We start from the raw sequence: 16,606 nt of genomic DNA, 5'->3' as shown, positions 1-16,606 counted from the left end.
AATTGCAAAGGAAGGTTGTGTTGCAGTTCTCATACTGTTTCAGAAAATGTGAATTTGATCTATTCGTCTTTAAATGAGAACTAAATCGAATTTCTCCCTCATACCTAGTCAGTAATTTCAGAATGGCTTCTGTTAAGGGAGAAAAGTATAGGGGAGATTTATGGAAGCCTTGGGTGTCATTTTGTCAGTTTATAGCCCAGCAGCAGTGAGGGGGGTAGAGCAGCAACAGCACCTTCCTACTGGTGATGCCTTTGTCAGGATTGGGATGGGGCAGAGATTTGGAGAAGATTTGTCAGCACAGCTAACTGTCAGTTTGAGCTTGTATCAGTATTATTTTTACTTTTAAATTATCAAGTTTTTTAAAGATATCTAGCGATATATGAAACCATTCAGCTTTCAGGCATAAGAATTATGACATTGCCTGAGATGTGCAAGCTTCCTTTTCCTTCTCATTGCTAACTGGTATTGCCATGCATCAGAATTAACTGAGATGAACTAATGTAAAAAAAGAAAAAATGCATAGTTCAAATCTGCAAATCTCACTCTATTTTACAGTAATTATTCACTGTCTTTGTATCATAAAATTTTGTGGCAACTTAAAAAAAAACTTTTTGAAAAATGTACATGGGAGATGCCAGATTTGTTTAAAAGTTGTTTTGCATCTGGTTTTCTTTGTATCTATCAAAAATCAAAACTTTGTTTTGCATCTACAGCTTGGGATCCACCTGCTCAGGACTGAATTTGACACTTGGAAGAAAACAAAATCAGTAATACTTTAAATTTCTGCACAAATGTATTTCTGCACAAATATATGCTACATGAATCATACTTTTGCGCTGTCTAAACTGCTTTGGCTACTGTGGGATAGACATGAAAATCTGTACAAGAGATAAACTTAAGAGTGTAGTCTCTGGAAAATGGGACAGGATCATCTTGTGTTGGTGTGCTCGACTGGGACAGAGAGTTCTTCCCAACACCATCATGGTAAAAGTCACTTTATGGAATCTGAGTCAGGTCACTGACATGATGCTCTTACTGAGATGCTTGTAGAATAGACCCTGGCTTTAGCAGGATTTCAGTCATGCATTAACTTGATTGCATAACACGCTTACTCTCTGCATCTGACCCATCTAGCATTGGTTGTGGCTTCCAAAGAACTCTTTCAACATGTGCACATGCTTCCATGTTCACACTGGTCTGGAATATTCTTGTCTTTGCAACCACAGCGCTTCCTCTATTAGGAGGCTATTGCTGAAGCTTTCTTGAGCTTTGGGAACTCTTTTTATGCAGTGTGAGGGATTGGCTTTTTGGAAGGGATGCTTCAGTAGCCTGGCTAGGCATGCAAAATCCACCACATAGCTCCTAAAGTACTGCATTCCTAGAGGGATGCATATAATCTGATTCTCCCATGCATGTTATTTGGAAGTCAGTCCCACTGAGTTCAGTAACACTTACTCAGTCTCAAATAAGTGGACATAGGACTGCAGCTTTGAAACTTTACAGTAGTTATGTGTGTCTTAAAATCTTCAGTTTAAGCTGTTTCTTTTTCTAGAAGCAATTATCTTATTACATGTAAACCCACTTATTTTTTATCATTTAATATAAGTATGTTTATAAATTATGTTTTTCAGATTTTGAAGTTTCATTTAGTCCATGTCCTGGAAAAAATATGACCATATTAAAACTGATATGTGTAGCATGCAATGGAGTGGGGGGAAATGGGGGGAAAGTCAGAACTATCCAATTTATTTTCCTCATAAAGTGTATTCTAGTTCTGTGCTTACTTAGGCAGAAAAGTATTGTTACATTGTTGGTAGGCCAGAGGTGTGGGGAACCTTTGACCCTCCAAATGCTCCTGAACTATGACTTCCATTGGCCATGCTTGCTAGGGCTGATAGCAGTTGTAGCTCAGCAACATCCAAAGAGCTCTACTTCTCCTTTTCATCTTCTTCAGGTGAGGCTGTCGATTTGCTGAACCGTTGCCTGGCCTCGACAATGGACTGGATGAGAGTTAACAAACTGAAGCTCAATCCAGACAAGACTGAGATGCTGTTGGTGGACGGGTTCTCTGATCGGATGGTGGATATATACCCTGTCCTGGACGGGGTTACACTCCCCCTAAAGGACCGGGTTCGTAGTCTGGGAGTCTTTTTAGACTCTTCCCTCTCACTTGAGGCTCAAGTAGCCTCGGTGGTTAGGAATGCGTTTTACCAACTTCGGTTGGTAGCCCAGCTACGTCCCTATTTGAGTAAAGAGGACCTTACATCAGTGGTACATGCTCTGGTAACCTCACGTTTGGATTACTGTAATGCGCTTTACGTAGGGCTACCTTTGAAGACAGTTCGGAAGCTACAACTAGTGCAAAATGCGGCGGCCAGATTGCTGACAAGGACCAAGCGGTCCGAGCATATAACACCTGTTCTGGCCAGCTTGCACTGGTTGCCAATATGTTTCCGGGCTAGATTCAAAGTGTTGGTATTAACCTATAAAGCCTTATACGGTGCGGGACCACGATACCTTGCGGAACGCCTCTTCCGATATGAACCGGCCCGTGCACTACGTTCTGCTACGAAGGCCCTCCTCCGGGTTCCAACTCACAGGGAGGCCCGGAGGGTGATGACAAGATCTAGGGCCTTCTCAGTGGTGGCCCCCGAACTATGGAACAGTCTCCCTGAGGAAGTACGCCTGGCGCCGACTCTGCTTTCCTTCCGGCGCCAGGTCAAAACCTTCCTATTCTCTGAAGCATTTTAAGTTACATTGATCTAATTTTAATAATGTTTATTGTATTGTTGATTGTATTTTAATATTATTTTGTTATTCATTGTATTTTTATACTATTTTATGTTTACCGCCCAGAGAGCTATCGCTAGTCGGGTGGTATATAAATTTAATAAATAATAATAATAAATAAATAAAGGGCCAAAGGTTCCCACAGCTGCCTTATAGATTCTGTAATTTTTCAAGCAGTATTCATGTTCGTTATGTTGAAACTTTGCAAAAGAAACCTCACATACAAATGGAAAGGGATTGTTTATTATTATACGAACTACTGCTGCTAGGCTTTATTGCCTATGGAGCATCTCTTGTCTGACAGACATGCTTTTCATTCTTTTATTCAAGATGTTCTGATGTTATAGCATCAGCTTTGCAAAGCTGTAGTCCCCCAAAGGCATTCAGACAAGACCTGCACTATTTATTTATTTACTTACTTACTTACTTACTTACTTATATCCTGCCTTTCAGCCAAGAAGGAGCCCAGGGCGGCAACTATATATATAGTGAACATATGGTGAGTGGTGACAACACCTGCAATCAGCCCAAATAACAGAAACAAGACATGTGCTGTGCTGATCTTGTTTTAGCAGGGAGGAAGCAACATTATTAAGACAATTGATATAATTCAGATAGTCACTTTAAATATATTTGATTTACTTTGCAATTTTAGTGAAGTTTCCTATAGTAAATCATTTTCTTTTGCTTCTCTTTCTGTGAATATGTGAAGCACAGAAACACTTTGCAACACTAAACAAACTCCAAAAACAATTGTGGAATAATGGCACTATTCTGCAAAATAGTTTCCAATGGACATGAGGAGCATCTCAGTTTGCTCAAGATAAAATAGTGGGAGGTGAAATATATTCTAGCAAAATTCTAGGTGTGCTCTATGTTTTTAATTAACCATGCCCACCTTTCCTTAAGTGTAATGATTTAAGCATAGCAGGCTGAACATATGCATCTTGGGCATGCCAAGTTTGTTTTTTCCAACAGCTAGAGTCATTGCTTAAGTAGCAACATATTGTAATTAGTCTGATTTTACATCAAACTGCAGTTTCAGATTGAACTGTTAATGCACCCAAATAGAAACAGAGCATAACCTCCAGTTTGAAACACAAAAGGCTGTCTTCACTATCATATGACATTGACCAATAAAAAGGCTTTGAAATTAATAAAAATAAATTTGACTCAGATTTCTAGAATGAATAATGAGGGAAATAGAATTTTCTAGGTTAGATTCTCTATAGAAAGAGTAGTAACAGGAAAAAAGGAAAGTAAGAACACCAACAAACATACAAAAATATAATTCTCCATCTTTGGAGATGGCAGATGTTGCACCACTCATCATTTGCTGAGAGGCACATGTTACCAAATATTAACTTCTTGCAAGCTACACAGGAAGTGGATTGGACTGTGAAAGACCAACCCATATGGTGTTTGCATTTTGACAAATTTATAGGGCAGTACAATATCTCAGAGAGGAGGTCAGGTCTCCTACTCCCCTGGTGAATTCACTATAGCTGCCCCACTTCCCTGCTTTTTAAAGTTTGATAGAAATATTTGTTGGCTATAGGTACATACTTAAACTGCAAGGTTTCTTGCCTATTAGTGAATAGTAATCAAAGAAGAAATACCTTTGGATATGGATACCTATAGGAAACCCGCAGACACCAGTTCGTTCTTGAAAAATTCCATCTAGGTCATTTAAAGAAAAATGTAACATATTCTTAAATGATCAGGCTCAGGAGGAATCGTAGCAGTGTATCTGATTTTGATAAATAGGCTAAAATCTTAATTGAATGACTTCAGGCCCCTGGGTATCCTAAAAGAAATTTGAAACAAGCCATGTATAAGGTCAGGAGGTTGGAAAGAAAGAAATTTTTGTATCAAAAGAGAAAAAACAGCTAAAATCCTAAATGTTGATACCATTGAGTTATGATGGCCACAATGGTCCTATACTAAAAGTCATACTCAAATACTGGTGTCTGTTGGAAGATATACCGGGATGGAAAGCAAAACCATTATTTGCATACAAATGTGCAAGAAATTTAAAAGATATATTTGTACAAAGTAATCATAGAAAAAGTAATGAGGACACCAGAGGCCTTATATTACATCAGACGGTAAAAGGCAATTTCCCAGTTCCCTTGTAAACTTATGTATATAGTATGACTACAAGGAAAATAAAAATGAGACTGTGTGAGCGTAAGTGCTGCATTTTCTCATGCTGCAAATGGGGAACATCAGCTGGTGACGATGGCAATTTGGGGAAACATTCTTTTCCACCTTGTTCCCACAGAATAGGCAGTTTCACCTTTGTTTAAACAATTCCCATAGATTGTTAGAAGGAGGTACTTTTGCATGTGTAGATGAGAGAAACCATTCACAAAAAGTACACCTTTGTCGTCGTCATCATCATAATCATTTAAATTTGTATGCTGCTTTTTCATACATACTCAAAGTGGCTCAAAACAGAACAAAAATACAAATCACTGCATTAGTAGTAATCAAATACTAAATCATTTAAAAGCATAACAACCCAGAAAGTAACTCAGTTTGATTACATGAACATTATAATATTTAAAGTTATAACAAACCAAACACTCTACTTCTTCTCTGCAGTGCAGTCTAACATCATGCCTTGTGGCTAACACCCAATTCTAAAGTTCTTTGATCCTCTGATGTTTCTTTGATATTTTGAAGACCCTCCCCCCCATTGTTCCTTAACCCCAGGCTGTTGGATTGGTGCCAACAAATTACAGTTTTATTGTCCTTGTGCCTGGATCCAGCTCAAGTTGAGAACTGTCCCCCACCTGCAACTCACTGCCATAAGGACACAAAGGAAACAGCTGTTCTGTTCTGAGTAGGAATGGGCACATTGGTCCTGTGATCCCATCTGTCGAACAAAATCCCATTTACCTGGTATCATCCTGCATGTGAAAGAATTGATCTTCACTTTCCTGCTTGTGAATTAAATGTCAAACATGCTCAATGATTTCACCTTTTTTAAAAACTGTGAGAAGTATTCCTGTGCATGCACAACTGGTAGTTAAATTACTTTTCAGTCAATGGAGCAGTACTTCTATTTGATTTCACTGGCAGATTGTCCACCCACACACAATGTTTAAACGTTGAAATGCTGAAAACCAGCTTTCTCATAAAGAGAACACTAGTACTGGCAATGCATACATGAATTATTATTTAATAATTTAGTTTTATTATTCATTGTGCATACCTGCAAAAATTTAAGAACTGAATTCACGAATTCTGCCCCTATAAAAATAATATATGCGTAGAAACATATACATGACAACAAGAAATTTTAATTGCACTGCATTTCTTTCACAAAATTAAATTAAATACCACATTGTAGTATCATTTTCTCTTGTACTGTAATATTATTTAATAAGACAAAAATGAACAACAATATTCAAAAGAAGATTATTACACTTTGTGCAGTTGTGCAGGCTATGGTCCCTTCTGATATTGTTTCAGACCTCTTTTTAAAAAAATTGTTGAAAAGTTGCTCCTCTTTGTCTTCAAGAATCTTCACTGTCTAGTTCAAAAGTTCATTTGAGTGGAGTTGGTTCATTTGGTGTTGAGGAATCCCAGGCTTATGGTTCTGAGGGGCTTCATCATACATTGCGAAGCTACCTTATTCGAGTGGTTTACTGCTTTATGACTGCCATCTAGGTGTTCTCATTCGAATTAAAGTATGGTGATCTGGAGGCCTAGTACTTTGAGTTGACTCCCTTGCCATTGTCAGATCACTTACTGGTTAGATTTAGGCTTGCAGTTTCCTAACTTCTTTCCATAGGGGTGATGGACCACTTAGAATAGTCTGACCCTAGAGGCTGATGGAGTTCTTGGAGTTTCTTGCAACATGACTGGCACAGCTATTAGTGGCCTGGTCACTCTGGGCAGTATAGAGATTATTTGGATGGTTGATATGATCACTCCTAAGCATTTTTCTCCCTTTGGATAGATCTTGGTTAGCTCTCTAATTACCAGGGATCTAGGAGTGATGAAGTAGTTGGGATCACGGCTGGAACACAAGTGGAAATCTTGAAATAAGTTAACGGAGCACAAGTCCCGCTCCGCCAGTCCAAGAGAAGCAACTGGCTGGGTGGTGTGCATTTGTGGCCTGGGGTTGAAGCCCCGGCCACCATTAGAGGAATGGGCAGCGGTCGCGTGTCATGCTGGTTGCTCGTTGCGTGTCATGCTGTGAGGCGGCCCTTAGGCTATTTAAGCCGGCGCTGCCCTCCTTACCTTCCTATCGGTGCACGACGAAGACGGAGGATCAACAAAGAGCTGTGTTGTGAGGGACTGGATAGCAGTGGCCGGCACCATTTTTGGTGGCTGCAGCCTGCTGCTACGGGCCTTGCCCAGCTGCAGCCCACAGCGGCAGGCATAATCTGGCAACTGAGAGCTCACCATTGACCTGACTCTGTGGTGGTAATGACAAAGAAACAATGATTTTCTGCTATCAGAGTTGCACCTTCAAAGTGCTATGCAATTAAATTTTCTTAAACTTGGAAACTTTCTACGTGGTTTCCCAACGAGGCCCCAAAATGGATGTTAATGAGCTCTTAGAAATGTGCTGTGTTTTTCTTGCTAAGCACATTGAGGATGAAATTGATAGTGTCTATATGGACTTGTATGCTACTTTGTTTCCTCTTTTACCAGTGCAGCATACTATGCTGTAGAGAGGAGACCCAATGTGCTTGGAGGAGTTCAACCAGAGCTTGGAAAAGTTACTTTTTTAAAACTACAACTCCCATCAGCCTCAGCCAGCATGGCCACTGGATTGGACTGATGGGAGTTGTAGTTCAAAAAAGTAACTTTTCCAAGCTCTGAGTTCAACCCACACTCGCTGCTCCTGGCTCATAATATCAAGCTGGAGTTGGTTAACTAGCCAGAACCAAGAAGTCATCAGTGTGATCACACATAAATAGATTAATATGCTAGTTAAGCAGGCCAAATGCTTAAAAACAAAGTTTTAAATACAGTTGGACCTGTATTTACAATATGGAATATATATGAGTGGTGTTTGAACACTGTTGTATATCTTGTGCCTCCTGTTGAAATCATCTTCTTCTTGACCCCCCATCTGAAATTGTGCCGATGGACGGTGGAAATAATACATGACATAAGGACCAGTATTTAATGAAGGAGAGGGCATGGTATCTCCTCTTAATACTTGGCAGTAAGGCTGGTCCTGAAATTCCTTAATTATAAGAATCAAGCCATGTATAACAGAAATTGGAATTAACTCATTTCATTGCATGTACAGATCTTTAAAACCAGGAACATATTTTTACATGGCAAATCCCAATGGAATTGAATTAAAGAATTATTCCTTCTTGCAGATCTTAATTTTTTACTTTACAAGGATTTATTAAGGGTTTATGAGTTGCCATAGTTCCCTTAAGCGTCACAATTGTACCACTTTGGTTGCTGAGGCTGCCAAACAAGAACAGCTGGTAAATTTACAAACGTATATATTTTGTGTAGATTTTTAGGCAAAATTATCCGATTCTGTGAGGGACTCCCCAGCTGGCATTTCAATTTAGTCAATTGATGAAGATGCTTCTGGCTCTTTCAGTGACATTAATTTTTTTAGATGCATATTATGTCCTTTTACTCCTTTCTGATCAAAATACTTCCATTACCTTCAGCGTTGCCAAATTTTGTGCTGCTGTGATCAAAATTTGCCACGATCTGACTCTAGCCACCTTGTAACCCCTGTCTTTTGTTGGGATCTTATAACTATGCCTCTGATAACTCTGTTTTATAGTATTGTGTTTTAACAATTTTATCTGATTACCTCATGCTGGTCATTGACCTTAACAATAAAGATTTATTTATTTTTTTAAAAAAAGTTATTTGAGCTGCTTTGCTTATTGGTAGGCTGATCAGATAGAATCGACCTGTATGTTAGAAGTCTGAAGTTCATACATATATAATGAATGATTCTACTCGTTTCTTTCCAGACAATTTTATGTCTACTTTTTGATCAGTTTAGGTGGCAGCCATGGCAGTTCATGTGTGGAGGGGCTGAATGCATTACTTGGTTGCAACCACTGAATGGTGACCAAGGGTAGGAGGAGGTAAGAACATAAGAGCCTAAGAAGAGCCTGCTGGATCAGGCCAGTGACCCATCGAATCCAGCATCCTGTTCTCACAGTGGCTAACCTGATGCCCATGGGAAGCCCGCAAGCAGGATCTGAGTGCAACAGCACTCTCCCCTAGCTGCTACTGGGTGACATTTCTTGGCAGCGAGGATGGGATCCGTTGGCTGGCACCACTTCCAAAGCATTCTATCAACCTAACAGGCAGTATCAATTCAAGTTTGTTCTTTGTCTGCTACCTATTGATTTTTCCAATCCAATTTTCCCTCCCCCCAAATACTGATATTTTATCTCAAAATATTGATGGTTTGAAATGAACTATTGATAAATTAAAGAAAATATCAATATTTGTGAAAGAAACTGTCAATATTTTTGCTATCAATATTTGGAAAGGAAATGTCACTATTTTGAAATAAAATATTGATAAAGGAAAGGAGAACGGATTTGCTGCCACCGGCTCCTCCACTGTGACTGAGGCTGGTCAGGTTTCATGTTAGCAGAGATTGGCTCTTCTCCTTTTAGAGAAAAGGGAGAAAAGCAGCTTTCAGTGTCTGCCCTCCTCCTTAGCAAGCCCTGAGTCCTTAACATGGGTGAGACTTGGCTTGTTTCCTTCTGCTTGCAGCTTGGATTATTCAAGTGGAGGGGGTGGCAGTAGAGAGAGAAAAACTTGTACTGCTGGGTTGTGAGTAAAATCAATAAAAGAACAAAATATTCAAGGGGGGAAATCTGGTGTCAGGGGAAATGCTGCTGATGTTTGAACAGGATTGCACTGCAGAGATGGAGAATATGCAGGCCATTGAAAAATCTGGTGTTAAATCAGTGGAATTCTTGCCCATCCATACTTGGTGGTATGGAGGAGGGAAAAACTGCAGGGGTTGCATCCAGAGGGTAGGTAACAGCATCCAGTTCAGTCCAATTACATCACTGACATATGATCATGATGGGTGCTGCTAGCTATACTATGAGAGGCCTATGCATCATGCAACCCTTTGCAACCCTGGCCCTTCTGCTGCTCCAGCAGTGCACTCTGTTAACAGAATGTGCACCTCCCTTTCAAATGTGAAAGCAGCAAGATAGTGCATTCCAGACCCTACATTCCCAGCCCTGCCGCTAATAACGGATTCTGAGGGCCATGGAAAAGTATCCAGCCATCTGAAAGGAGTTGCCACTTCCCTGTGCCAGCACCACCAGTGTGCCAGTGCTGCTGCTGCGTCATGGTGGGAGAGTTCCTTTCCTGCTTGGCTTATAGTAATGATGGGTATAGTAGAAGCTCTATGTACTAAAGGAATGCACTATTGATCTCCTTGAGTATGCCAGCCCTTCTAGTGCCCTGAATTGAGATTCCCTGCCAGACACCACACTGGGAGGGTTATATTAAGATTATCAGGGGAGTTTCCCCACACACACACACATGCCAGTTCCCTGTGAAGCACCATTTGCAAATCCAAGGAGCAGGATCATTATCATTTTGAAAAATAAAGAAAATGTTATTAAATATAGATGTGTGTTTTTTAAAAAAAATTAAACTGAGATGAGGGGGGAAGCCCCTCCGTGTTATAATTGATGTAAGGCATAGCGGCAAAGACCCGACAACTAGCTAAAAAGCTAAAATGTTTAATAAAGTTCACTACTGGGAAGCTAAATAATTGCTCTTCAAAATCATTTTTTTAAACCTATGTACTCCTTTTAGTTAATGATTTGTGGGCTTAAAAAAAACCCCAAACCACCCGATTTTCTGCATTGCTACTTCAGCTTGCCAGTCAAACTTTGATCTTATTTTGAAGTTTTCAAAAGCTGTCCATGTTGCAAGATTTTGGAAAATCTGATCTTACAGGTTTGACTTAAATATTGTTTCCATTTTGAAGCCTGTCATGTGGGTGCACCACAAAGATTGTTTGGTTTTAGCCTTGATGCCTTGGGTGGTAGCATGCAGTAAGTAACAAAATACTGTGAATAAAAGAAAAGTCCTGAAATGTATCCCTCCAGCTATTGCCCAGTTGAGAGACAGAGAGAGAGGATGTAAAGTAAAAACATCGTTTTTCCCTTTGATCAAAGGAGAGATTCTTCCACCACCCAGCAGGCGATTAACACCTAAGTAAATTCTCTTGTAAAGGCCATTGACTGGAGAAAAGCAAGTATCTGCTTAGCACCTAGAAAGCAAACTTTACTTCTCTGGTATGCAGCTTTCAGTGAAAAAAAGAACATTCCCTTTTCAAGTTCAGGGCTATAAGTGGGGCTTAGTCATCCCAAACAGCTGTCTGTCAGCAAAGTAACTATTTTCCCTATATAGTTTGTCTCTGGCATTATGTAACCGTTGCCATGTGTGTAAAAGTGAAAATGGCAAATAATAACAAAACAGACACTGAGATTCAGTGGGCATGACCTGTTTACTTGTATTTCATATTTATTTTCACTACTGGGAAAAGGACATTTCACATTCAGTGCACTGTATTTTTGTGGGATCAGCTGAATAATCAGTTCCGTTGTGGCACTGCTTATAGCTCCTTTTTATTATGTAGCTTTTATGAAGCACCAGTGTGTCCTGACACTTGCCCTTGACATGTCATAACTGTCAATCAATTGCTGCCATAAGTAGCCAGGCAGTGTCCTGAATGTCCTCTGGACAAATCTTGTTCGCATTTCCATTACAAAGAGTCTGTCATCGCTATTACACCTGCTAGTGTCCAGTGTCACTGACCTCTCATTTAGTGTACAATCGTGTATTTTAAAAAGAGTTAAACTGGCACCCAGCCCAATTAAATTAGATAACTTGTCATGTACTACTATCTGCAATTGTAAGAAGATGACAAGAATATAACAAATGCCAATCCACTGGAAATTGTCCTTGAAATGACAATATATATTGTTCAGGGCTTTTTCTGAATTCCCTTGCCTCTTAAAGTGAATGATATCATGTATACCCAAGGGTCAGGTTCATTTTTGTTAGTGTTTTGCATATTATTGTCTGACTCTGCCTATCTGATTGTAATTAAGATTGTAATTAAGTCAGTAGATTGTAAACTGACATATGAAAGTTAACATTAAGTCAAAATAAGGATCTGTTGAGAAACAGTCCTAGAGAAAAGCTGCTTGTGGTGCACCATTAGGTAGGAAATACAATGAGAATATGGGATAGGTATCGCATTTGGCTCTTGGAGTATAGGAACTAAGGCCCACTTACATTCAAATGTGGTGAGTTTATACATAGGTTGAGGGAAGAACCTGCTCCACCTCTTGGCCCATCGGATGCAAGGCAGGAATGGGATCCTACTGTTCAGTGTTTTGGCCTAATCCAAGGTATCATCATTGCTCAAAACAAGAGTATGCTATAAAGATTACACAAATGGTACAGACTGGGCCTATGGGGATTTTATGGGATGTGTGTGCATAGATTTATTTCAACATTACACTCAGGACATGTGTTCCAGGGAATCATACTAGTTCTCCCTTGCTGCTCATATACTTGACATGATTTCAGGTTAGTCCAAATAAGGCAGACCATTCTAGGTGAACAATCTGAACAACCAGTCACAGTTGGTTTTGATGATTTGGAAAAGTTCAGAAAATTAGTAATTATTTTCTGTTTTGTTGCAAGCATAACCAGGCTGTTGAGGAATGTGTGTGTGTGTGCGTGCTAGTCATTTATTTTTGGAAAATTGTATACAACAAATTATTTCTTTTAATTCTTTCACCAGCTGTAGTTGCATCATAGGTTTATACCTGGAGAATGACTCTTGAATGTAAATCATTGCAACAAAATTTTGCCTTTTCCACTGGTAAGAATCAAGCACAGAGAAGAAAGAAGCAAGTATAGGAAACACAGTGCAAGTCAGAGCCCTGTTTAGGGATAGTTCCCCATATAAAAATTGAACTGAAAACCTTTTTAAAAAACTAAGTTCTCCTTTCAACTTTCTTTAGTGATAAACTGCATAAACATAATTGCATTATTTGCACATCTGACAATTAAATATTCATGTATTTATCTTTTAATGGCCGCATTCAAGGATTCCCCACCCCCACCCATTTTCCATTGGGTGGAATTATGATCAGTTTTGCAGCTAGAAGTTTTACACATGACCTTGACTGTTCTAGCAATTAGGAACAATTGTAAAATAATTAAACTTGGGTTTGATAAAGTAAGAATGATAGACACTGGTTTTCAGATAAAAATCCACCTTAATAACTGCTTCCTCACACTCATGTATTTTCAACAGTCTTTCCACACTTCTCTAGTATGATAGTAGATTATCTCACAAGGTTATATGGGATGAGGTTGCTTACTGGTAATTTGACAATATGCAAGTGAAAATCAGAAGGGGAATTTAAATGATATATCCTTCAGTTTGATTGAAGCATGGCTTGTGTGATTGCTTGCTGGATTAGAAGAGAAGTTTTCACATCTCAATAGGTTTTATTATCTATCTTGGTTCAGTTATTTATAATAAATTGAGGATAATGTAGGGGTATAACCAGTACTCCCAATCCAGAAAAGCATTAATATGAATCTGTGTAGATCTTTTCTTTTTGTTCTGAACAGGAGCCCTTATGTAATCAATCACAATTTGTATTTATCAGTTTCTTGACATTAAATAACAGGTTGTATTACCAAGTAAGTGCAGTGGGGGCTGGTAATATTTTGACTTGGTATGGCTGCAGGTTTTAACCTTGCTGTTTGCATCACAATAGGAATTTTACAGCATTTTACATGCAGAGTAACACTGTCGCCTCACAAAAACAATCAAATAATTTCTGCACATCTTTGGACAGGGGAAGAGCTTCCAGGTAAGAGGGCCCAAGTATGGTTTTCAGACAAGGTTGATTCCATACCTCTTATTTAGAAATTAAGCCATACCACATGGCATTTTTTTTAAATGCATGTACTGATTACATCTGTTGCCAAAAAACTAAACACACAAAACTTTTAAAATGTGAGGAATACTTGTTTCCAGTTGCATGCAGTCCTCTGCCCAAAAAATCAATCTACCTTTTCATTATCCAAAACACTTTTTTCTTTAATTGAAAAGAATAAAGTACTCCATTCAAAAAATATTGTTTCATTTGAGCCAGAGCACATCAGAACATATTTTCAATGCATGGCTCATTCCTGAAAATATACAGTAATAATCTCTGCTCATGTGAAGAATACATGTTATTTATTTATTTAATAAGATTTATATACAGCTTGATTGTAGAAAACCTCTAAGTGGTTTACAAAAAGCATTAAAATTATCAGTAAAACAGTGAAGAACAAGTAATTAAAAACATTGTTACAACAAAACAGCAATAGACTAAAAATATTTAAAAAATATCAACATCTATGCGTCTGGACAGGCTTGCCTAAACAAAAAAAGTGTTAAGCAGGTGCCGAAAAGAATATAGCGATGTCAATAAGCAGAGAGTTGCAAAGAGGAGGTGCTGCAACAGTAAAAGAACAATTTCTTACAAGCTCGGGACCAGGATACCTGAAAGACCGTCTTACCCCTTATATACCCAGCCGATCACTGCGCTCTGCAGGTGAGGGCCTCCTACAGATACTATCTTATCAGGAGGTTGGTTCTGCACAATATATGAAACGGACCTTTAGTGTGGTGGCACCTACCCTGTGGAATTCCCTCCCTTTGAATATTAGGCAGGCGCCATCTCTGCTATCTTTTCGGCGCCTTTTGAAGACTTTCCTCTTTCAACAAGCCTTTTAAGTTGAGACCTATCCCAGTCTGCACCTGTGTCAGAATTGTTTAATATGTTTTTTAATAATGTTTTTAACCCTTTCTAAAGTTGTTTTTTTTAATGTTTTTAATGCTGTTTTGTTTTAATGTATTTTAAGATCTGTTTTATGATGTTTTATGATGTTTTAAAGTGTTTTAGTGCTTTGTTTGCCACCCTGGGCTCCTGCTGGGAGGAAGGGCGGGATACAAATTAAATAAATAAATAATAGAGTGCATTGCAGTAATCCAGTCTTGAAGTCATCAGTGCTTGAACTACTGTGGTCAAGCTGTCCTGTTCAAGAACAGTTATAGTTGTCTTATCAGGCTCAGCTGATAAGGCATTTCTAGCCAATGAGACTATCTGGGCATCCAGTGACGGAGCTAGAGAAGCACCCTCAGACTGTGTGCATGCTTCTTCAGCAGGCTGTGGTCCACAAAAGCTGATATCATAATGTGCTGATCTTTAATGGTCCAGGGCCCACACAGCCTCTACTGATTCAAATGTTATGCAGAAATAGAGCTAGGTTTTATCAACATACTGATGACACCTCGCCCCTAAACTCCTAATGACCATGAGGGATGAAGGAGAAATTTGATTCTCTGAAAGCATAAGCTGATTGCATAAGCGGAAACGAATCGCATAACATATCACTGACTCCCAGAGTTTGGAAAGCTCTGCATCTGTGTTGGAAGAGTTTTTAGATTTTTTAAAAGATGTTTTAAAGATTTGTTTTAAAATGTGTTTTAAATGTGTTTTGTTTTTCAGATATTTTAGATGTTTTGAGTGTTATTGTTTGCTGCCCTGAGCTCCTTCTATGAGGAAGGGTGGGATATAAATTTAATCATCATCATCCTGGGATGCTTCTTCTCTGATCTGAAGGGCAATGGGCCACCTAGATTTGCATCTTTGGGGAAGAACACTTGGTGCACGCATCTGAGTGTCCTGTGTGCCTAGTTCCTAACCAGGGCTGTAATGGTGCATAAGGATCCAGTCAGAAGATGTATAGAAAATGACATTTATGAGGATTATTTAAAGGGACCTCATGCCCACAAGTTGTAGGTTTTGGTTGATTTTTTTAAATAAGAGTTCTATACATGTACAGAACGCCACTAATATTTTGGGGTATTTATGGCATACTGTCTTCCATGCATACTGGCCCGTAGAAGGGGTTATATCTCACAGAGCAAATGCAGAAGTTCCCACATTCAATTCTGCCATCTCCAAATTTTGTAAAGTCTCAAAAGCAGGTGACTGAGAAGACCACGCCTGAGACGCTGGAGAGCTACTGCCAGTCGGAGCAGACAAGTTAGATGGCCAAAAGATCTGACCTGGTATAAGGCAGTTTTCTATGTAGATAAGATTTCAGGATATTGGTGGAACTTTGGACACATTAACTCAGAATTCTGTTCACAGATAAGGTGTGTGTTGGGTCATGGTAACACAGGAGTTAGGGTTTTTGCTATGGGTTTGTGACTGGATATTGTGTGGCAAGGTTTGATATATATATTGAGAAATATAATCATTCTTTAAGGGAAAATGAGAAGATTGTTACCTGCAGTCACACCACTTATTTTCAACACCAGCTGCCACCACCAAAGAAAACATCCCCCATTTATACAGAGCAGCAGGTGGTATTATAGAGTTACCTATCCAGACCAGCTGTATTGTTTTTTTAAAAAATCTCCGCAAAAGAACTTTGCCACAAGTGCATATTTTTATTGGCTTTTCAACAATGCTATTTTATTTACGATGGAGAGAGGAAAAGAAAATGGAACTGAGAACCAAAAAACTCAATTAAGTGAGGCTAAAAATTATGAAGGTATTTGTTACATTGCTGAATTTATAGCAGTTTTATTCATTGTAGATTTCCTATGAACACATAAGAAACGATATGATCTTAAGGGGATATTTGGAAAGCAATTGCTGATAAAACTATCAAGGAATTTCTATTGAAATTAAAATGAATGGTCATCAATGCAACTATTGTAAGAAGT

The 16,606-nt window shown here is 38.9% G+C and overlaps 1 protein-coding gene across 2 annotated transcripts in view; it reads left to right on the top strand.

Annotated features, from left to right (window-relative positions):
- ERC2 (ELKS/RAB6-interacting/CAST family member 2) overlaps positions 1-788 on the top strand; it is an 872,358-nt gene extending 871,570 nt beyond the window's left edge. For both annotated transcript variants that reach the window (XM_061622017.1, XM_061622019.1), the window contains one exon: positions 714-788. The gene's annotated coding sequence lies outside the window, so the exon portion shown is untranslated. The remainder of the gene's footprint in view (positions 1-713) is intronic.
- The last annotated feature ends 15,818 nt before the right edge of the window (positions 789-16,606 follow it).

This window comes from Rhineura floridana, chromosome 3, assembly GCF_030035675.1.
Source record: "Rhineura floridana isolate rRhiFlo1 chromosome 3, rRhiFlo1.hap2, whole genome shotgun sequence".
In the NCBI taxonomy this organism is placed as follows: domain Eukaryota; kingdom Metazoa; phylum Chordata; class Lepidosauria; order Squamata; family Rhineuridae; genus Rhineura; species Rhineura floridana.
Note: the sequence above shows the minus strand (reverse complement) of the source record. Positions and strands in the feature narration are given on the sequence as shown.